General features: G+C 40.4%; 1 long non-coding RNA gene across 1 annotated transcript; it reads left to right on the plus strand.

Moving 5' to 3' along the window:
* The first annotated feature begins 1,528 nt into the window (after nucleotides 1-1,528).
* Nucleotides 1,529-8,174, plus strand: LOC129458926 (uncharacterized). The gene is made up of 4 exons (XR_008649773.2): nucleotides 1,529-1,793; nucleotides 4,532-4,687; nucleotides 4,833-5,135; nucleotides 8,119-8,174. It is a non-coding gene; the product is annotated as an uncharacterized lncRNA (long non-coding RNA).
* Nucleotides 8,175-22,405: the final 14,231 nt, after the last annotated feature.

Here is a 22,405-nt window from a genome sequence, read left to right on the forward strand (position 1 = left end):
TTTGGCACATCTGTGTTACTAGCAAATGTCTTTCCAAAACTGCTGAAAAAACTAAACCTTAACCAGCGGGCTATATTTAATTATAGACTCGACTTCTAAGATGCATTCACATTTTTCTGAACAGATTTTCCTCATTACTTCTTAGTGTGTTCTATTGTTTATTTCTTAGGAATTATTTCCAGAGACTAGAAGGCAAAGAAAATGAAGCATGGCTAGAAACAGGTTGGAAAAAAAAAATCCCAGTCCCTTTGATAGAGACTCAAATAATAACTTATTGGCAGTCGTTTAAAAGAAATATTAGTACAGTAGGATAACCTTGCAGTGATTGCTGTAGAACTGTCAATTGTCAGTGTTGCAAATCTGTGGAGATTACAGGCAAGAAGGAAAATGGAAAACAAGTGGCTCAAATTCTTCTTCAGGTATGCTGAGGAGAAGAAAAGGGAGGATATATATAGAAAATGTGCCCCTGATCTTGATTTTGGATGCTCTTAATATCATCTTCTTCCTTATTGCCACACATTTTTATCAATTGTGTATAATCTATTTGTGAAAGAATTCCCTAGTTATATTCTGTAGGTTTTCACACTAGCTAGAGCCAAAAATCTGGAAAAATACACTCTACAGAACATTCAAGTATTTTCTTATAAGGACTTTTAACGTTAGAGAAAGATTTGATGAATAGGAAATTGCATCAACAGACCTGAGTTCTACAATATGCCTCTGTGTTTCCCAGTCTCTCAGAAGTATTACCCTGACATCATTGCTTTATTTGGAGTTTTAAAGAAATGAAATTATTTTCTTCCCATACGTAAATTTTATTCAGAACGCCAATATACAGGACAGATATGAGCTATGCTTTTCAGGTGGAAACTGGAGGGCAGAGCACCTGCCATGCAGCCTCCTCCACCTGGGCACCTACTGGAAATTTTGAAACTCCATGAAACAAGATGACTTTGAGTCAAGAGATGACCACTGGGCCCACAGGGCTCTCTCCTGACTGCCAGAGCCGCTGCTCTCCTGCTCTTTTTTTCCTGCCTCAGGTCAGCTTGGGACTGTCCTCCATGAAGGGCCTTAATAAGGTGCTCCTTTATGAGTATGTCCTCTGTCATGGCTATCATCCGTATGGGGGACCTCCCATGCCAGGCATGGGAGGTTGATTTCTCAGGATGGCATCCCCTACCCTCCCTCCCACCTCATTCATCCAGGGCTCTGATCACATATTCTGACTCCAATTCTGACTATGCAAGAGAACTACCTCCCCTTGCAAGGGGTTTCTTTTTCTTTCTAGTGTGGAGTGCAATACCTAAGAATGCATACAGATTTGGGGGCTAAATCTTATAACATTGGAGAGGAGGTTAATCTTTAAGAAAAATGTTACAAGTGGACAAATAAAAATTGCTAGGGTCCCTCTCAGAAACTTGAAAGCAGCCAAAGCAAGTGAGAGGCCCTGAAGCTCAAGTTTGATTTGCTTCACAATAATCTGCTTTTTATAATGCTGTTGTGTCTTTCCAGATCAACTCTACCAACTCCTCTTTTGGCACCTAGTCCCACCTTTGCTCCTGGGATCATGAGTGAAAGAGATTCATCTCATTCCTGAAGAGACGGCTCCTCTTCCTATAAAAGCTCACCTGTGGACCCAGTCTGCAGAAAAAGAAAACAAAAGATTCAAAATGTACCATGGGTTACATAGATATAAATCTAATTGAATAAGTCCCAGTGTTGATGATGAGGAAATGGATTCTATCCACAGACTGAAAACAGTGGAGTCTTGGTCTTCTAAGTTTAAGACCCAAGTAAGGCCTTCTTTAAGCTGTCAATCCCGTTAACTTAAAGTTCATCAGATCCTGGCTATTAATAATGTATTGCCATACAACGAATGTGGAAATTTTGGAGAGGCAGAATAACAATGGCAGTCAGCAGTCTTGTGGGAAAGAGAGTGGGGAAGGTTGTCCTCTTAGGATGGGGTGATTTTTGTCAACTAGGAAGTTGAAGATGTCACTGGGTTTTAATTGATCCCAGATGGAGAGAGAATTATCAATTTATTTAAGATTTTCCAGATATTAATGACTATACGTGGGAGAGATCTGGATACATACATCAATTTATTCTTCATATAATAATGTCTTTTATTTAATATTTGCTTAGTAAACTTTCCTGTTGAAAAGGAAATGCTTTGAAGATGTATTGGAAATGATAATTTTAATAAATTAAGAATGTTTTTAAAAAGAAAGTAGTATGAGGTTCAAAGTCTAAAATAAAGATTTTTGAGGAGGGGTTATAAAATAAAACAACAAAACAACAGCAACTTCTCAGAGATTGTTGGAGGATACCAAGTTGTATTAAGAATTGAAATTAGTAATTATGATGACAAAAAGGTCAGAAAAAACACTGCAGGGGTGTGCGTGTGTGTGTGTGTGTGTGTGTGTGTGTGAGAGAGAGAGAGAGAGACCCTCACCTAGTAATGACCTGAATGTCAAAGGATTTCCTGAAAAACAATGTCGTGTTTATATAGGTTAATGGGTGAGGTTCTGGGTCACAGCCTTTTAGACATTGAGGTAGTTAAGGCGTGGTCCTCAGTGATTATAGCCAAAAAGGTAGAGAAGTGAACCAGAGTGAACTGGTTGAGTGTGGTTATCGGGAAGGACTGGTCCCTGGGATTGGATTGTGCATTGGTCAATAGAAGGCAGGTTCTTCTCCTGGCCTGGGTGGGGGTTGCTTGTTTCACATTCGTCAGGCATTCCACTATGAGGCAGGAATGTACATGGTTAGAACAGAGCTCTGAGGGAGCCAACAGCCAGGCTTGACCCAGGCCCTAGCATTTTAACTAAGTGACTTTGGGCAAGTCTCAGATTCCTTAGCTGTAAAATAAAGTCAAGAACAGTTACTATTTAATTGGATTGTTATAAAGAGTAGTTAAGATAATATACGTAAAGCGTTTAGCATAGGGAGTAGGACTTAGTAAGTACTCAGAAAATATTAAATTGTATTATTACAGTGTTATTTTTGGGTGAATGAGGTAGATTCATTCATATTCTGTATTATTTAATATATTTTTTTAAACAAAGGAATGGTTAAAAATTTTTAAGTGTAATAATAGTGCTGCAATGAACATGGGAGTGCTAATATCCCTTTGAGATCCTGCTTTCAGTTCTCTTGGATAAATACTCAGTAGTGGCTGGATAACATGGTAGTCCTATGTTTAATTTTTTGAGGAAGTGCCATACTGTTTTCTCTATTGAGCACTATCATCAGAGGCGGTCTGCCCCCCGGCTAGCCTGAGACTCATGAACAGGAAAACCAGAGTGGCACTAGTGATCACAGACCTCTGCAGGCTCTGCGCTTCTAGAGTTCTCGTGTCCTGTTTTTCAACTGGTGAAAATAAAAGAAAATCAAGCAGGTGCCTGGGAATCAGCCTGGCCAAGGAAGTATTTCTGTGGATTCTATTGAAAGAAGCCATGGACCTCAAAACTCATATCACATAAAGTTCTGGCCCTAAGTTTCCTCCACTCTCAGCCACTCTACTTTGGGAAATAGATCTTTTAATAGGAAGGGGAGGACATGTGTTCCTAGCATCCCAAGTTGGAAACTTTGATGTATTTTCCCACAGATATGGTTATATGTGGTGGCTGGAGTCTAATAATAGTAACAATTTATATTTCTGGAATATAAGAATGTACATTATTAACACATTTTCTTTCTTTTTTTCTTTTTCTTTTTCTTTTTCTTTTTTTTTTTTTTTTTTTTGAGACAGTCTCGCTCTGTTGCCCAGGCTGGGATGCAGTGGCACGATCTCTCAGCTCACTGCAACCTCCATCTCCTGGGTTCAAGCAATTCTCCTGCCTCAGCCTCCTGAGTAGCTGGGATTACAGGTGCCCACCACCACACCCAGATAATTTTTTATTTTTTATTTTTTTTGGTAAACATGGAGTTTCACCATGTTGGCCGGGCTGGTCTTGAACTCCTGACCTCAAGTGATCTGCCTGCCTTGGCCTCTCAAAGTGCTAGGATTACAGGCGTGAGCCACTGTGCCCAGCCTATTAATTCATTTTCACAAGAATCTTGTGAAGTAGATACTTGTATCAGTTAGGGATACTTGTATTAAGTCAGACATACTTGATACTTGTATTAAGTCAGGCAGGACCACTAGGAGCCACACAGAATAAGGAATTTTTATGGGGATTTAGCCTTATGCAATTGTAGGATCTGGTTAAACAATGTATGTGTGACTGTTTTTTGTTTGTTTTTGTTTTGTTTTGTTTTGTTTTCATCTGGTGCTGGGTCCTGAAGTGAGTAGGGCAAGGGTTAGGAAACTGTGGCTGTCAGCCTCTATGATGGCCCCAGTGATTCCTGCTTCCTGGTATTTACACCCTTGTGTAGTCCCCTCATATGGTACCAGTAGCAATCTGTGTGACCGACAGATACAGCAGAAGTGATGGCATGTCACTTCTGAGATTGAGTTGTAAGATAAATTGTGACTTCTGTTTTGGTCACTCTCTTTTGCTCTTTCTCTGTCTCTCTCTCTCTCTCTCAGATCACTCATTCCGGGAGAAGCCACCTGACTCATTGGAGCAATGCTGTGGAGAGACCCACGTGACAAGGAACAAAAATCTCTGGCCAACAGCCAGCGAGGAACACAAGCCAGCTAGCAAACACTGGGGGAGCTTGGAAGTGGGTTCTCCGGGCCCAAGTAAGTCCACAGCCCTGTCCAAGAATTTGACCAAGACCTCATGAGAGACCTTGAGCCATAATCACCCACTAGGCCTCTCTCAGATTTCTGGCCCTAAGAATCCATGTGAAATTATAAATTTTGTTGTCTCAAACTTCTTATCTAGGGTCCTTTGTTGTCCAGCAACAGATAGTTAATACAAGAAGAAAAGCGAGACATGAAGTGGAGAAGAACAAAGACAATCTGAAACCCTTAAGGCTAAGCTGGAACCAAAGGACAGACTGGAACCTGCAGGGGTCTTAAACTCCTTCGAAGCCTTCATCCATGATGATGCACGATCTGCAGGAGAAACTGGGACCTTTCATCACAAAGCTAAACAAGCACATGACTCAGTTGCTGGAGAGGCTGAAGGAAGATTCAGCAGGAGATAGAGTGGCTACAGGCCTGGCTGCCACACTATACCATCAAGGTGAGCCATCAGATCAGCTGTCACAAAGTACATGAGCTACAACAGCGCCTGGTGCCTTGCACCAAACCTGAGCCTGAGATGAACATGGCTTCTGCTTCACTTCTGCCTTGCAAATTGTGCACAGAATGTCTCTTATGGCCAAGCTAACCTAGAACTGTGCAGAGAAAGAAATTCTGGGAAACATAGCTTTAATTTAGCTAAATTGACACGATACAAATCCACCACGGTATTATTTTATTTAATAGGTATAAGCTTAGAATCTGAAGGTTAAAATGATTTTTTTAAATGCCACACAGTTGGCTAGTAGAAGAACTAAAATGGAAAACCAGGGCTATCAACTCTTATCATTACATCTATTTGAATCCTTCTAAATTAACTGACTAATGGGCAAAATAGCCTTTCATGGATGGACCTAGGGAAACAAACCATTGTCTTCCAAATACATAACAAATGAATGGTCCAGGTCCCAGGCTCTTTGTACACAGCAATGGTGGTGTGTCTGTTCTCTCATGCCCTCTGCTCACATTCTGGGCACACAGCTGGGGGCTCAAGATTAATCTCTCCTCTGAGTGGAATTTCTAGCTCAGAATTTCCGCAGTGTGTACCTTTTCTCTTGACATCTATCCTCTTACTGTGGACCACAGTGAAGCCTGCTGTCCTGGCTCTTTCTGTAGAATGACTTTCTGTGGGTTGTTCTCACTGGTGTGACTCTCTCTATTGAAAGACTTTAAAGCCTGTGACTTATAAACTTCCTAGAATAGCCCTATCTCTGAGGCAGGAATTCACCTTTGGTAGATTTTCTTTCATGACGGAGCAGTTGAGTAGTTGAGAGCTTAACAATTTCAAGTTAGATAGAGACATCTTATGCAGAATGTTTAATTTCAGCCAGCATTGAAAATGTGCATGATAATAATTAAAAATAAGAATATATATTGTGCATGTACTGTGAGCCTGATGCTGGACTAAGTTTTTTACATACATTAGTTATTTCATGTAATTCACACAACATCCATTCAGGTAGATATTATTATTATTCCCATTTCACAGATAAAGTATGCAAAGACTGCTTCATTATCAGTTATTTATCAAACCACTTCTCTTTTCTCCCTGGGATACAGAAAAATTTCACAACCCAGGCTGTCTTGCAGTTAGATAAGGCTAGGGGATAAGTGGTGTACTCTACTGGCCCATAAAAACCCCTCACCCAATCCTCCAACCCTTTGTCTCTTTCCTTCCTACTGAATGAAGGCAGACTCCAATAGAAAACTCCAAGGCCTGGGAACTCCATGGGAAACTTAGAACCACTAGAAAGAAGAAGCCTGAGTCCCAGGATGAATGTGTGAAATAGAACACACTCTGGCAATATAAGCAAGAAATAAATATTTATTCTGGTTGTTGTATTAGATAGCACACTTATATCGATGCCTTGAAGTATGGGGGTCTTTCAAAACAAAACTCCAAAACATGTGACATTGGCTTAGTAGTTGAGTAATGGACACCAAGAAAACTGACATCAAAGGCTGGAAAGATGGCAACCTACATTACGCAGTGGTGAAACATTTGGTAAAACTGTCACCTCGCTTAATTTGCACAGAGTTTACATGTGCACTGAAGCTGTAGCTCCAGGAGAAATAGCTGGAAAATAACAGAGTGTTAGTGAGAGTATGACTATTATTAGCTCTCCTTGACAAGGTACTACCTAAAAAAGAAAAAAGAAAAAAAGGTAAGCTAAACAAACTGGCCAGTTTACGAGCCACAGTGGAAGAGCGTAGAAGGAGTCCAGAAATTTTGGACATCAGGTGTGAAAGAATTAACTGCTTCTTGATCCTAAAAGGTAAAATGTATACAGACCTTGAGTGACAAAAATCTAGTAACATTCCTCAGCTGAACAGAGTGACTTAGCCCTTTCACAAAAAAGTCAGTTTAGGTGTGTGTCTTTCCTTCGTCTTGTTTTGGACAACTTCAAGGTGGCCACTGTTAAGGAGAGAGAGAGAGAATAAATCATGGAGGTGAAGAAGGAGAGGAAGAAACCAGGCTTGAGGAGTACATCTAGGAAAGAACTTTGGGTGTTGTTACTGGCCTGTGGTACTGACTGGTGGAAAGTACACTGGAAACCTAGGAAGTGTTTGAAAGCATTGTATTGCCAAGGAAATCATGAGCCTGGACTTTCCAAGGTGCAAAACAACACCTGGACTTCCAGATTTGCCTCACTCCTATACAAGCTCCAAGCACATAAACTCCATAAGCACATATACTCCAGCTCTCCAGACTTCAGACAGGGACAGAGAAATTATTAGCTAGAAAAAACACCACAAAGGGCCAAACCAGGGGCCCTAGAAAATGAAGGACAAAGGAGTTCTTCCCAGAGTGCAGAATTAGAGTGTAACTAAAGTACTTCTTCTATCCCAGGGGAGGGAGCCTTCTTACTGACTGTCTAGATAAGGGCCAATGTTGCTACATCTGTCTTCTATCCCTTTCTAAATGAGAGTTTCTATTGAGAATACCCTGCCCCTAACCCATCATAGTATATTGGGTTTATATGGAGGAGGGGGAATGGGAAGAAGGTAAATTGGTTTTTTAATCCAAAGTAACAGATCTCTAGACTAGAAGAGGTCACATCTAGAGTTGATGGAGGGGACCATGCAGCCCTTGGAGATCCTAGACTTAATCTGGGTGCAGAGACTGGGTGGGGCTTTGAGGGACTTTGGGGTTGTCTCCTTTGGATTGCCTACAAGAGGAAGTTTACACAAACATTTGATGACCAGATTGGGGGTCTATGGCAGAGATTGAATAATTGTTTATTTGATCACTCATTTTCCTCCTAAACATGTAACCAGATGACAATTTTCTATCTTTCCTTGTGGTTATGGGCAACCATGACACTGAATTTTGTCCAGTGGACTATGGCTGGATGTAATGCATGCCATTCTAGGCCTGACTCATAAAAACTTCCGCACAATCCTCCATGCTCTCTCTTTTCCAGCTTGGCTTAGAAAATCTAGCAGAGAACTCTGAGGAGAGCATGGAGCCCGATGGAAGGAGTCTGGACCTGCGTATCCATCTGAGATGGAACCCCCTTCCAGCCTGCACTGTTTTGTGATATGACTGAGAAATAAATCTATATTGTGTTAAGCCACCAAGATTCTCAGAGTGCTTTTTACAGCAGTTTGCCTACTCTCACCAATGGAAATAGATTTAAAGCAATTAAGTAATCTGCCCAGGTCACACAGCTATGGAGGGGTAGAGCAGAAATGCAGTGAGGAGTAGGTCCCAAACTTAGGTCTGTAGAAGAACACAATGAGAATCACTTGGGAACTTTCTCGAAATACAGATTGTTTAGTTCTACTCCAAAAATGCTGCTGTTGTAGTTTTTTGGGGGGAGGTGAGTGACTGGGGCTTTAAATCTATTTTTAACAAGCTCCCTGGATAATTCTGCTGCCTAAACCAGTGTTGAGAGGCACCAAATGCCATCAGTTATTCTAAAACATAGAAGCTGAGTTCCTGGGGAGAGATGTCAAATGAGTAGGCTAGTCATCTAATTTATCGTCCAATCTAAGACACTTCCAAGAGTGAAAGAGGGAGCTATTAATAATCACACTTGAGCACCAGGCATAAAATAGGACTTTCCCAGGCAAAGTGGCATGTAAGAGCCTCTATGTATGACAGCAAAAGACGGGACGGCTGTGTTCTCTGCTAATAAAAAGTGTTATTTCCCATTAAGAGAATTTTCAGTTTTTCTAGAGAGTGCTATCTGCCATCTGGGTGGGACAAAAGTGGCCTTCAAGCTAGAGGCAAAGCTGCATTCTGGAGAGAAGTTTTGAGGGGTACCCTCAGAGACTTGGTGTAACAAAACGAAAGTGTCTTATGGAATTGGAGAAATGACACCTGAGTATTGGCAAAGGCTCACACAGACCCAGGGACCACCAAAGGCTTAAAGAGCAAGCACAAGCATAGAAAAGGATGGGAACAATCCTCACTGAAACCAACAGAAGCTTAGAAACAGGCAAAGTACAGAGCCAGGGTTCAGACTAGGATGGGAGAGGAATTGTCTTGATAGATTTTCCAAGAAAAGATTTTGTGCTCTCCTTTTGAAGGCGCTGGAAACAGGTAGCACCTGGCACAAATGAAGCTAAATTTGGGCCTGGAAAGGTGTATGGTAAAGGCACCTGACAGCAATAACTTAAGCACATCCTAAGCAGATGCACATGAATGTGTGTTGAGCTAGGGAATCTGGGAGTGGCCAACCTGGAGATTCATTCCTTGTCTATGAGGAACAACTAAACCCCCATCCCATCCCAGGTAACATGGTTGTACAGGGGATAAAGTCCCTGAGTTTTGGGTTAAATGAAGGTTGCTACATGGAGGTCATTAAGAGGAGGGTGTTAAGTGAAAATGCTGTATAAACTGCAGGTTGTGTGCAAGTTGTTGCAGTTTTCCTGCCCAGCCCACCACCCCTGGGCCATGCAGTTATCTTGGCGAGCCCACTGCCACTGGACAATCTCCCCTGTATGAAGCCCCCAGTAAAGCCCCATGTCTCGTTTGCTGGTTCTGGGTCTCTTCTTTGGCCTCTTGAACCTGGTACCATCCCGATTGGAGTTAATAGGGGTTTGGCATGACAAAAGGAAGTTCCAGACTTTGGCTAATATCTACTCTTGGGACCACACAAAAATAATATTGCTGTTCTCAAGTAATTTGTCATCATTCAGCCACTTATTAGCTGATTAGTACCACCTTAATCCCTCTGTTTCTCACCACCCCAGTGGGGAGACTTCTACCTCTCTCAGCCTACCTCATAATGGGTAAGTGGGAGGATCAGGCAAGATGATATGTAAGTATTAGGTTGGTGCAAAAGTAATTGTGGTTATACTATGGAAAGTAATGGCAAAAACTGCAATTACTTTTGCACCAACCTAATAGTAGTTCTTCTGAAATAGCAAAGTCTTTTGAAAGGAAAGATAGTACTGTTAGTGATATTAACAATAAAGTATAACAAATAGCATCAGGTAATAGCAAGTTTCCCAGCATGTGTTAACATTTTCTTCACGAATTGAGTAGGTTCTTAAGTGAGCTAGTGTTCTCCCTTATGTAAGTCGGGTGTGTGTGTGTGCCTGTGCACTTGCACACTTGTTTGTGTTCCCTACATCTCATATATCAGCATCTCCTGGGGCTGCATGCTAAAAATGCAGATTCATTTCAGGTTTGCTGGATCTCTGCTGGTGGGGCCCAAAAGTCTGTAGCTTTAACAGGCTTCCCAGGTGATTCTTATGCACCTTTTTCTGAAATTAACTGCTTTGAGCAATGGGGCTCTAAGAATCAGCTTCCTGTGGCTTGGAGGCTAATTGGTTATCAAATACTACTGTAGTTTGACCCAGGAGGAGAAAATAGCCAATCTATCAATCTATCAGTTCCTCTCTGAAGCTAAATTCTCCAACAGGTGGACCAGGTAACTGCTGTATGTGGTGTGATGTGTTTACGTATCTTCTTTGAATTACCAAATGAAGCCAACTGTGGATCATGGCACTTAATTGGTCACAGAGAAATAGAAGGATGGAAAAATTTCTTGCCTCAATTTGCCAAGAGAAACCTGAAACCAGCCATTTGGAATTTACCATCTATTTCTCTAGGTTTTCCTGGAGCTTAAAGAGATAGAGTGAATTTCAGGTCCAGAAACTGACTGTTCCTTAGACAAGGTCTGATTCAATGAAAGGGACAGCAATGAAAGCACTTCTCACATCTTAGATGTCAAAAAGGTTTTGATCATTTTGGACCAATATTTATTTCATTCCTTCAACCAGTATTTATTTCTCACTTGTTTTATACTATGGACCCTACTAGATGATGAGAAAAAGTTGATGAACAAGACAAACACAGCCTTTCAGGATAAGGCAGCTATTGATCTCACTTTTCAGACTCGTTTTCTTATTGCAGATTGATCTTGCATATTCCTGTGATGGTTAATTTCATGTGTCAGCTTGGCAGGGACATGCAGTGCCCAGATATTTGTTCAAACATTATTTTGAGTGTTTCAAGGAGAGGGTTTTGAATGATGCTAACATTTAAATCGGCAGCCTTTGAGTAAAGCAGATTGTCCTCCAGGGTGTGAGTGGACCTTATCCAATAGTTGAAGGCATGAATGACAACAAAAAAGACCGCCTTCCCCCAAGAGAGAGAATTCTTCAGCAGACTGCCTTCAGAGTTCATCTGCAGCATCAGTTCTTTCTGGTTCAAAAGATGTCTGCCTTTGGACTGGAACTAGAATCGCAGCTCTCCTGGGTCTCCAGCCTGCTGGCCCACCCTGCAGATTTTGGATTTGGCAGTCACCATAATCATGTTAGCCAACTTCTTATAACTCATCTCTTTCTATCTCAGTTCTTTTTCTCTGGAAAACCCTGACTAATACAGATCCCCAACGCAGTCACTAGATCCTGTAACATCCAAAAATGCTCTTTTACATTCTCCATAGCAGTTACTTGCTTAACTAGGATGGCTATGAAGGAAATATGGACATAGAACAGGATCAAGGCATCAGGGTACCAGGGTGAGCTGCGATAGGTGAATAAATGCATCTTCTGTTCTTCCCTTGGGAACCCCCAATCTGAATACACAGAGCATTAGAGGAGTAAGCAGTAGGGAGACAGTGAACCTGACTCTGTAATAGGGCTGGATAACTACAGAAGGCCTAGTGCTCCACCAGAGTCTTGCCACTCATTGATTACCTCAGGAAGCACAGTTGACCCTCAATGACACCTCTCCAATCCCATGGCATAGCAAGAGGGTGGTGGAGGGAATCCTGTCCTACCTCCTCCATATACTCATTCTTCAAATATTTACTGGAAAGCACAAGTACTGTGGGGATGGGGAGAACCAAAACTGAAGAGTGATGCATGCTTTGCTCTTTTTTTTTTTTTCCTTTTGAGATGGAGTCTTGCTCTGTCACCCAGGCTGAAGTGCAGTGGCATGGTCTTCGCTCACTGCAATCTCTGCCTCCTGAGTTCAAGTGATTCTCCTGCCTTAGCCTCCCGAGTAGCTGGAATTACCCGTGCCTGCTACCACACCTGGCTAATTTTTGTATTTTTAGTAGAGACAGGGTTTCACCATGTTGGCCAGGCTGGTCTAGAACTCTTGACCTCAGGTGATCCACCCACCTAGGCCTCCCAAAGTGCTGAGATTACAGGTGTGAGCCACCATGCCCAGCCTGCTCTTGATTTGCCTAAAAGCTATTTGAAGAGAGACCAAGCTCTGCATATATTAGAAGGAGTCAACAGTTCCATGTAGCAACCTGTAGCTAAATAGCAACATGTAACTAAATGGATGATAACAAACTCTCAGTTTATAAGTTGAGTCCATTAGCTTTGGAATCAAGCTGATCTTCAATATGCCACTTCCAAGCTATGTGACCTTGAGGGAAAACTGCTCAACTATTGAGTCTGTTTCTTCCTCTGAATGATGAAGGATACCACTACCTACCTGATAGGGTTGTAATGGAGATTAAGTACAAATCCATGTAAAGCCTTCAGCACAGTACCTGTTGAGCTAAGCTGCCTCTAATTGCTTCTTACTGTTGATATCCTCCATGAAGAATTAAATAATAGGAAGTTTCTGTGAGGAGGTGAAATCCTAGCTCAATCTCTGATCTTTATTTTCTTTAAAGATATGACACGGTCATTTGATTTTTGTCTTCAAACATTTATGGCTAGAAAAAAGAAATTCCCTTCTGAAACTATGAGGAAAGGGAGATGGATATCTTGAGGCCGCTGGAAAGTGGTAGGTTTTGTGGCAGATATGAGATACAGATCCCTAAGCTGTGAAGTATTAAATAATTTATTACCTCTTTTAGCTCACAGAAATCATTGCAACTTTTTCTTTTAAACTCAGACCACTATTTGCAATAAGAGTTTGGACTGGATTTTGCACATTTAGAGGACAGCTTTCAAACTTAAGGATTTATTAGAATGACCTGGAAAGCTTGTTAAAGCAGACTACTGGATCTTACTGCAGAGCTTACTTCCTGGCAGATCTGGGGTGGGACCCAAGCATTTGCATTTCTAACAAGGAGAAGCTGATGCTGCTGGTTCAGGGACTACACTTTGAGAACCAATGTAATTAATGATTAAAGAGATAACAGGTAAGTACGAGAGTTGCTGATGAGAAGAAGAAATGGTTCATCAGCATGCTCGCAATGTGTCTTCCCTGACCTCCTATGGCAATTATTGTCTGCACAATACATCTGGGAATTAACCATGTCTTGCCTTTTGACAGTTCTCTTTGCCTGAATGCTGTTTACATCTTTTTGTTGGGTCTATGCTTAAGATCCAGGCAGGAAGAGAAGCCAGCAATGGGACAACCAGTGGGGGAAAGAGGAGGGGAATTCAAGCCCAGGAGGAAGCAGGAAAAGGATAATTGAGCAGAGGATCTGCCTATGGGAAAGTGGAGTTGGAGCTACTCTTAACACAGGAGGAAGAAAGCAAGGAAGCAAATTCATGCAGCTTTTGGAAGGTACAGTATGGAAATGACAGGCAGGCACCAGAGAAGCCATAGGCTAACCTCACAGATAAATGACCCAGCTGCCAAGAGAGATTAAGGGAGAAGGGGTTCATGGGCACTGTGATATCCCCTGAAGAAGGAACCCAAATCTTGTGTGGCATTTTCCTTTATTCTCTGCAGAAGAAAGGAAACTGTGGCGGTGAGGAAGGTGCTGATGTGTGTTGTTTGAGGATGAGGAGGGTGGAGCAGCATTGCTTCCTACTAGGAGACCCAAGCAATTTGGATGGGTAAGTTCCAGGAAAATGGATCACGGCCAAATTCTCGGGAAAGTAGGCTATTTTAAAAACACCAGACGAAGAGGAATGGAGCTAGTGCCTCAATCAAACGAAAACACAGATTGTGGGTTGGTTTAAGAGAAACGGAATTGGGTTCTTGAGATGGGGTGGTCAGTTTTTTGTTTACAATTGCTATACTCCTCCTTTTCGGCCATTCAACACCTACTTGCAAAAGGCAGCCTTTCTCTCTTTTTTTTTTTTTTTTTTTTTTTGAGATGGAGTCTCACTTTGTCACCCAGGCTGGAGTGCAGTGGCGTGATCTCGGCTCACTGCAACCTCCGCCTCCCAGGTTCAAGCAATTCTCCATGCCTCAGCCTCCCGAGTAGCTGGGATTACAGGCACCTGCCACGACGCCCAGCTAATTTTTGTATTTTTAGTAGAGACAGGGTTTCTCCATGTTGGCCAGACTGATCTTGAGCTCCTGACCTCAGGTGATCCGCCTATATGGGCCTCCCAAAATGCTGGGATTATGGGCGTGAGCCACCGCACCCGGCCATCTTCATTTTTTCTGTGATTTTTTTCTCTCTGCTTATTTCATCCTACATTCTAGGCAAATCTTTCTACTTTTACATTGTGTTGAAATTGTTAACATTTACATTTGCTTCTGCACAAAAATCAAGTCTTCTGTGTTGAGTCTATAGTTGGCTCTAAAAGGTAAAAATCAATACATGTTTTAAATGACTGATTGTTCTATGCTATGCTGAGGGCTGGGATTACATTCTTTTCTGGGAGTCCAGTGGAAACATCCACAGGCTAAATAAAATAGAATGTTCTTAGCTTCAAGGTCAAATGGCTATTCTCTTTTAGGTTGCATCAGTTGCTTAAAATCTCAAGATGTTTTTGTTTGCTTAGTACTTGATCTATGTGTTTCTTGGATAACTTTCTGTTTTTCCTGGAATCGATAATTTTCTGTTCCATTTTCTTACAATTTATCATATCTTCAAGTGTTTCCAATCTTTAACTCATTTTATCTCCTCTATAGTATCTTTTCCAGAGACCAGGACTCCTCTTGGAGTCCTTGATCCAACTTAAGCTAGCTTCACAGCTGGTATCTGAGAATTCTCCTCTTTGCTTTCCTGAGTTGGGTCCCCTGGATTCCATGTCATGTCTTTCTCAGTTTACCCTTTGTTTGCTGTGTTTATCACCAAGTAATTTCCTAGGGAAAGATTTTTTTTGTTGAAAATACTTTTTTCTCCCCTCACACTTGCCTGATAATGTGCTGTATACAGAACTCTAGGTTAAAAACTATTTTGAAGACAAATATTTGAACATCCAATGTTGCTGGAGAAACTTGATGGCAAACCAATTCTTATTCTTTTCCAGATGACTTGTTTTATTTTCTCTGAAAGCTTTAATATCTCTCTTTTGTCTTTGGTATCTTGAAACTTCATATAAAAAGGTTGAAGCATGAGGATTTTTATTGTTTTCGTTAATTATGTTGATGCTCAGTGGACACTTCCCCTCTAAAAAATTATATCTTTCAGCTGGGCGTGGTGGCTCATACCTGTAATCCTAGCACTTTAGGAGGCCAAGGCAGCTGGATCACCTGAGGTCAGGAGTTCAAGACCAGCCTGGCCAACATTGTGAAACCCCGTCTCTACTAAAAATACAAAAGTTAGCCAGGTGTGTTGATGGGCACCTGTAATCCCAGCTACTTGGGAGGCTGAGGCTGGAGAATCATTTGAACCCAGGAGGCAGAGATTGCAGTGAGCCAAGATCATGCCATTGCACTCTGGCCAGGGGGATAAGAGTGAAATTCCATCTCAAAAAAAAAAAAAATTATATCTTTCTTTACCTTTGGAAAATTTAAATTTATTGCTTCTTTAAAGATTTCCTTCCTTTTATTTTCTCTGTTGGTTTCTTCCTAAGATTCATATTCATCTGACCAGATCTTTTAGATTGTGCTTCTATTGTTCTAAGGAGATCTTCTTGATTTTATTTGTAGTTGTTATATTGAAAAAAATATATAGTCTTCTTTTAATTTTGTTTCATTATTTTATAAATATTATATAATATTTCAAATCTTCTGAATATATTAAGCAGAAAGGTTTTTTGTTTCTAGTTCTTTTGTGTTTCATGAATTATCTATGCTATCTCTAGAGTCTACTTTATGTTTCTTTTGGCAATCTGCACCCAGGCTGCTTTTTATATCACATACCTGATCAAGCTACTTGTCTTTGTTTCCTTCTATTTAGGAAAGAAGGACAAGAGCTGATCTGTGCCAAAACACCTTTCAGAAGCTTCACAGGAAAGAGTTCATGGAACATACATTTTTCAAATGTTGGCATGACTAGAGATGTCTTTATTCTACATTCACCTTTGAATGTTAGTTTGATTTGAATGACAAAATGTTATTTTGACAGTCATTTGTTTTTAGAAATTTGAAGGTATTTTCTCATTGAAAATTTTGTTCATTGTGTTAAAATAAACATAACATGAAATCCACCATTTTAACAAAACTGTACAATGCACTGTCACTAAGTACATTCACATTGCTGTTCAACCATTACCACTATCCATTTCCAGAACATTTTCATCATCCCAAACAGAAAGTCTGTCCCTATTATATAATAACTCTCCACTTCCTCTCTCCCTTTGTCCTGTGGTAACCACCATTCCACTGTGTTCCTATGCATTTACTTATTCTAGATACCGCATGTTGCCGGAAGTCAGGGATCCCGAATGGAGGGACTGGCTGGACCTGCGGCAGAGGAACATAAATTGTGAAGATTTCATTTTAATATGGACATTTATCAGTTCCCAAATAATAATATTTTATAATTTCTTACACCTGTCTTTAATCTCTCAATCCTGTTATCTTCGTAAGCTGAGGATGTACGTCACCTCAGGACCACTGTGATAATTATGTTAACTGTACAAATTGATCATAAAACATTTGTGTTTGAACAAATATGAAATCAGTGCACCTTGAAAAAGAACAGAATAACAGCGATTTTTAGGGAACAAGGGAAGACAACCATAAGGTCTGACTGTCTGCAGGGTCAGGCAAAAAGAGCCATATTTTTCTTCTTGCAGAGAGCCTATAAATGGACATGCAAGTGGGAGAGATATTACTAAATTATTTTCCTAGCCAGGAATATTAATATTAATACCCTGGGAAAGGAATGCATTCCTGGGGGGAAGTCTATAAACAGCTGCTCTGCGAGTGTCTGTCTTATGCGGTTGAGATAAGGACTGAGATACACCCTGATCTCCTGCAGTACCATCAGACTTACTAGGGTGGGGAAAAACTCCACCCTGGTAAATTTGTGGTCAGACGTTTCTCTGCTCTGGAACACTGTTTTCTGTTGTTTAAGTGTTTATCAAGACGATAAGTGCACCTCTGAACATAGACCCTTATCAGTAGTTCTGTTTTTGCCCTTTGCCTTGTGATCTTTGTTGGACCCTTATCAGTAGTTCTGCTTTTGTCTTTTGTCCTGTTCCCTCAGAAGCATGTGATCTTTGTTAGACCCTTATTAGTAGTTCGGCTTTTTCCCTTTGAAGCATGTGATCCTTGTTAGACCCTTATTAGTAGTTCTGCTTTTTGCCCTTTGAAGCATGTGATCTTTGTACCTACTCCCTGTTTTACACCTGTGATCTTTGTACCTACTCCCTGTTTTACACCTGTGATCTTTGTACCTACTCCCTGTTTTACACCCCCTCCCCTTTTGAAACACTTAATAAAAAACTTGCTGGTTTGAGGCTCAGGTGGGCATCACAGTCCTACCAATATGTGATGTCACCCCCAGCAGCCCAGCTGTAAAATTATTCTCTTTGTACTCTTTTTCTTTATTTCTCAGCCAGTTGACACTTATGGAAAATAGAAAGAACCTACATTGAAATATTGGGGGCAGCTTCCCCCGATAACCTCACATAAATGGAATGGTACAATACTTATCTTTTGGTGCATGACTTATTTCACTTGACATAATGTTTTCAAGGATCATAAATGTTGTAGCATGTATTAGAATTTCATTCCTAAGACAGAACAATATTTTATTGTATGTATATACCACATTTTGTTTGTTCATTCATTCATCAATGGGCACTTGGATTGCTTCCCCATTTTGGTTATTGTGAATAATGCTGCTATGAATACTAGAACACAAACATCTGTTTGAGTCCTTGCTTTTAATTATTTTGGGGATATACCTAGAAGTGGAATTGCTGAATCATATGGTAATTTTATGTTTAACTTTTTGAAGAACTTCCATAGCAGCTGTGCCATTTTACATTTCTACCCTCATTCCAATTTCTCCACAACCTCATTGACATTTGTTATTTTCTGTTTTTATAATAGCCATTCTAATAAATCCAAAGAGGTATCTCATTGTGCTTTTGATTTGCATTTCCCTGGAGAAAAGTGATTCTGATAATTCTTTCCCATACTTATTGCCCATGTGTGTATCTTCTTTGGAAAAATGTCTATTCAAGTCCATTGCCCATTTTTAAATTGTTTTTGTTACTGTTTTGTTGTGGAAGTTCTTTATTCTAGACGTCAATCCCATATCAGATATATGATCTGCAAACGTTTTTTCCCATCCTGTGAATTCTCACTCTACTGATAATAACATTTGATGCACAAAAGTCTTTAATTTGATTAATTTATCTATTTTTTCTTTTGTTGCCTGTGCTTTTGGTGTCATATTCATGAAATCTTGCCAAATCCAATGTCAGAAATCATTCCCTGTTTTTTCTGAGAGCTTTATAGCTTTAATTCTTACATTTAGGTCTTTGATCCATTTTGTGTTAATTTTTGCATATGTTATAAAGTAAGGGTCCAAATTCATTGTTTTGTATGTGAACACCTAGTTTTCTCAGTACAATTTATTGAAAATACACCATCATCATTTTCTCATTGAATGGTCCTGATATCCTTGTCAAAAATCAATTGATCAAGCCTGGCATGGTGGCACATGCCTATAATCCCAGCTACACAGGAGGCTGAGGCAGGAGGATCACATGAGCTCAGGAGTTCAAGGCCAGCTTGGGTAACATATAGAGAGCCCATCTCAAAATAAAGAAAAAAAATTTATCATATATACTCTACTGTCTTTTAAGTACCAGTGTTGCCATTGTGAAACTTGCTGACAGTCCGATTCCTGCTAATTTAGAAGTGACCTATCTATTAAACTTTTTTGGAAGATTTTAACCTAGTGGTGGGAAATTTTGTGATAACATGTCTTTGTATGTCTCTTTTTTCTTCTTTCATTTTGATGGGCATTTGCTAGGGCTTGTTTGGGGAAATTTTTCTTGAGCTATTTCTTAGATAATTTCCTTTCTTCCATTTTTCTCTTTTCTCTCCCTCTGACTTATGGTGTTAGGTTTCTTTTTTCTCCTGTTTTTTAGGTTTTTCTCTTTTCTGATCTACTTTATGGAAAACTTATTCGATTTCTATCATACAACCCTTCTATTGCGTTTCAGAAAAATTAGGCTCACAATTTACTTTTCAAGAACCTTTGATAGTGTTCTGATTGTTTCTTTTCATAACATTATATTCTTGTTTTAGGAAAGCAATATACTCTTCCCTTTTAAATGGTTTTTGACATTTCCTTCTGTGTTCTTCACAATTTCTATATGTTTGTTCTACCTATTTGTTTATCTTGGGTTCTTTCCTTGATGTTAGAAATTGTTCTTGAATGACTTGTGATTGTTGGTATTTACAAGTAAGGTACTAAAATATTGATCGAAAGCACAGTAACCGGGGCAGGGCTTGTCTTTTGGTGGGCTTTGTTAGAGGATGATCAGGTAAGCTGGCTTCTTTGTTGTGGGATCTCAAGAATCAGTATGAGATCTTTTTATTCTCTTTCTCCTTATCCAGACCACAGCTTCCTGAATTCTAGAGACCTTATTTTATAATTTTTGTATTCCTTTCAAATCCTATTGTTTCAATAAATGATGACTGTTTATTGATTTGATGCTGCAGTAACAGAAACAGTGGGAACTTCAATTAATCAAATAATTGTTTTGTTTTCTCAAAACACAAAGTTTGGCAGCTCCCCTCCCGCTCCAATTGTTTGCTCACATTTTCAGGTGCAGAACTGGCCTAATATGTGTGTGTGTGTGTGTGTGTGTGTGTGTATATATATAATATATTATATATAAATATACTTTATATATTTATATAAATATATACTTTTTATATATACTATAGATAAAGTATATATAAAGTATGTATATAAAAATATATAAAAAATATGTATATATATTTTTGCATTAGAAGCCCACATCTGTATTTCTGAGTTCTACCTTAAGGAGGGTGGGCAAAAGTGAACAGGAGCAGTGGCCTGAGAGAGAGGGCCAGCAGCCACTGACCAAATTCACACAAGGGCATAAAAAAAATTCTTGGTCCAGGAAATTTTAAGAATTCCAAGGAGGTGATGGAGGAGGGAGTGGGTTGGAGATGAGAAGGGTGAGGGTGAGTTGGTCAGAAAATAAAGCAGAGCTTCTGAGTATGTGAAGCAGAACAGGTACACAGGGATCAGGTACACAGTTCTGAATGCAGATATTGGAAAAAGTAGAAATAAGACCTGGACCCCAGAAAAAGAGAAGACAGAACAAAAGACTGCAGTTAAATAATTAGAGTAGTATCTATACTGCAGTTAAATAATTAGAGTAGTATCTATACTGCAGTTAAATAATTAGAGTAGTATCTATACTGCAGTTAAATAATTAGAGTAGTATCTATCTATGTTCTGTAGAGTTGGATCACTCTCATGAGATGGTCTCCAGCAAAATATGGACTATAGAAAAGATGATTCTAAGGTTAGATACTATCCCTATTGGATGTTTGTAAAATTTAAAAGCAGTTTTTGAGCTTAAGAATCTATGTGGTGAACCAATCTTTCTTATTTTGTCTAATCCAGGCTTTTGCCAAATTCATTAACCTCTCTTTATTACTGGTCTATGGTATACACTTCGGGAAATGCTCAGCCCTCCCTAGGCCAGACCTCCGCAGCCTTCTGGTTTCTTTCCTCACTCTCTAAAGCACCTTTAGCTCTGGGTAGAAAAGGGCAATACTATACACAGCAGAGAGCCTGAATGCCTCTGTGACAGAGAAAAGTCCGTCTGTTATCTGTTCTCACTTTCTGTGGCCACTCTGCTTAAGACCACATTTCCCAGTCTTTCTGAAAGTGGGCAGAGCATGTGACTGGATTCTGACCAATGGGTAAGTAGAAGTTATGTGTGCAACCTCTAGGTTTTGCCCTTAAAATGAAAGGAGCATAATCACATGGTGACTGCAGACAATGTGGATCCCATCAAGCTGGTTGTCTTTCTGCCTGCCCTGTGTCACAAAACGGAGATTCCTTACTGCATTATCAAGGGGAAGGCAAGACTGAGACATGTAGTCCACAGGAAGACCTGCACCACTGTCGCCTTCACACAGGTTAACTCAGGAGACAAAGGAGCTTTGGCTGAACTGGTGGAAGCTATCAAGACCAATTACAATGACTGATACGATGAGATCCGCTGTCACTGGGGAGGCAATGTCCTGGGTCCCAAGTCTGTGGCTTGCATTGCCAAGCTTGAAAAGGCAAAGGCTGAAGAACTTGCTACCAAACTGGGTAAAATGTACACTGTTGAGTTTTCTGTACATAAAAATAGTTAAAATAATACACATTCTCCTTCAAAAGAAAGAAGGAAGGAAGGAAGAAAAAGAAAAGAAAAGAGAGAGAGAGGCACACACTCTCTTTTCCTTCTCATGTTCCTGAAGGTCGAATGTGAATTCAGGGCAGGGAACTAGAGCAGCCACCTTTGACCATGAGATAGAAGCTGTATGTTGAGCAAGAAGAGCAACAAAGAAGGAAATAGCCTGGGTCCTTGCCACCACGGGACCTCCATGTCCAGACGTGGCTGCTTACTCTCAGACTGTTCCTGAGAGAGAAAGAAACCTCTCTCTTAACTGCTTTTTTTTTTCTATCCTTTGTTTCAGCTGCTGAACTAGTATTCAAACTGATACAATGGTATCCCAGAACTTGATTCCCGATATCATTAAAGAAATGCCAAAAGGATAGTAGCCCAAAATGGCCTCTAACAATGGAGACAGCAGAGCAATAATTACTGATGCACAGCTTGGTGCATCCTTTAGGCCCTATGAAGGAGAGGAACACCCTAAAAACGATGCCAGGTTCACTGGGTCCCGCCCTGCAGAGCTTCTTTATGTCACTCACTCCCTTTCCCTCACCACACACTAAGCGCCTCAAAAGCGGGGGCATTCAGCACACCGTTGGAGGCATGGCATTAATTTCTGAATCATCTTCCTCAGCCAGGTTCTCCCATCCAACCAGATCCTGCTTCTCACCCTCATCCTGCTGGCAACCCCTACTGTTTGTTTTCCTCTCTTGCTTCTTGCAGTTGCACTTCACACTGAGATCCATTTCTAGAGCTCTGACCTTGGTTCACCTCTAACATAATTTGGCCAATTTATCTTAGTTTCTTCTCCCATCCCAG

This window comes from Symphalangus syndactylus, chromosome 19 (genome assembly GCF_028878055.3).
Source record: "Symphalangus syndactylus isolate Jambi chromosome 19, NHGRI_mSymSyn1-v2.1_pri, whole genome shotgun sequence".
In the NCBI taxonomy this organism is placed as follows: domain Eukaryota; kingdom Metazoa; phylum Chordata; class Mammalia; order Primates; family Hylobatidae; genus Symphalangus; species Symphalangus syndactylus.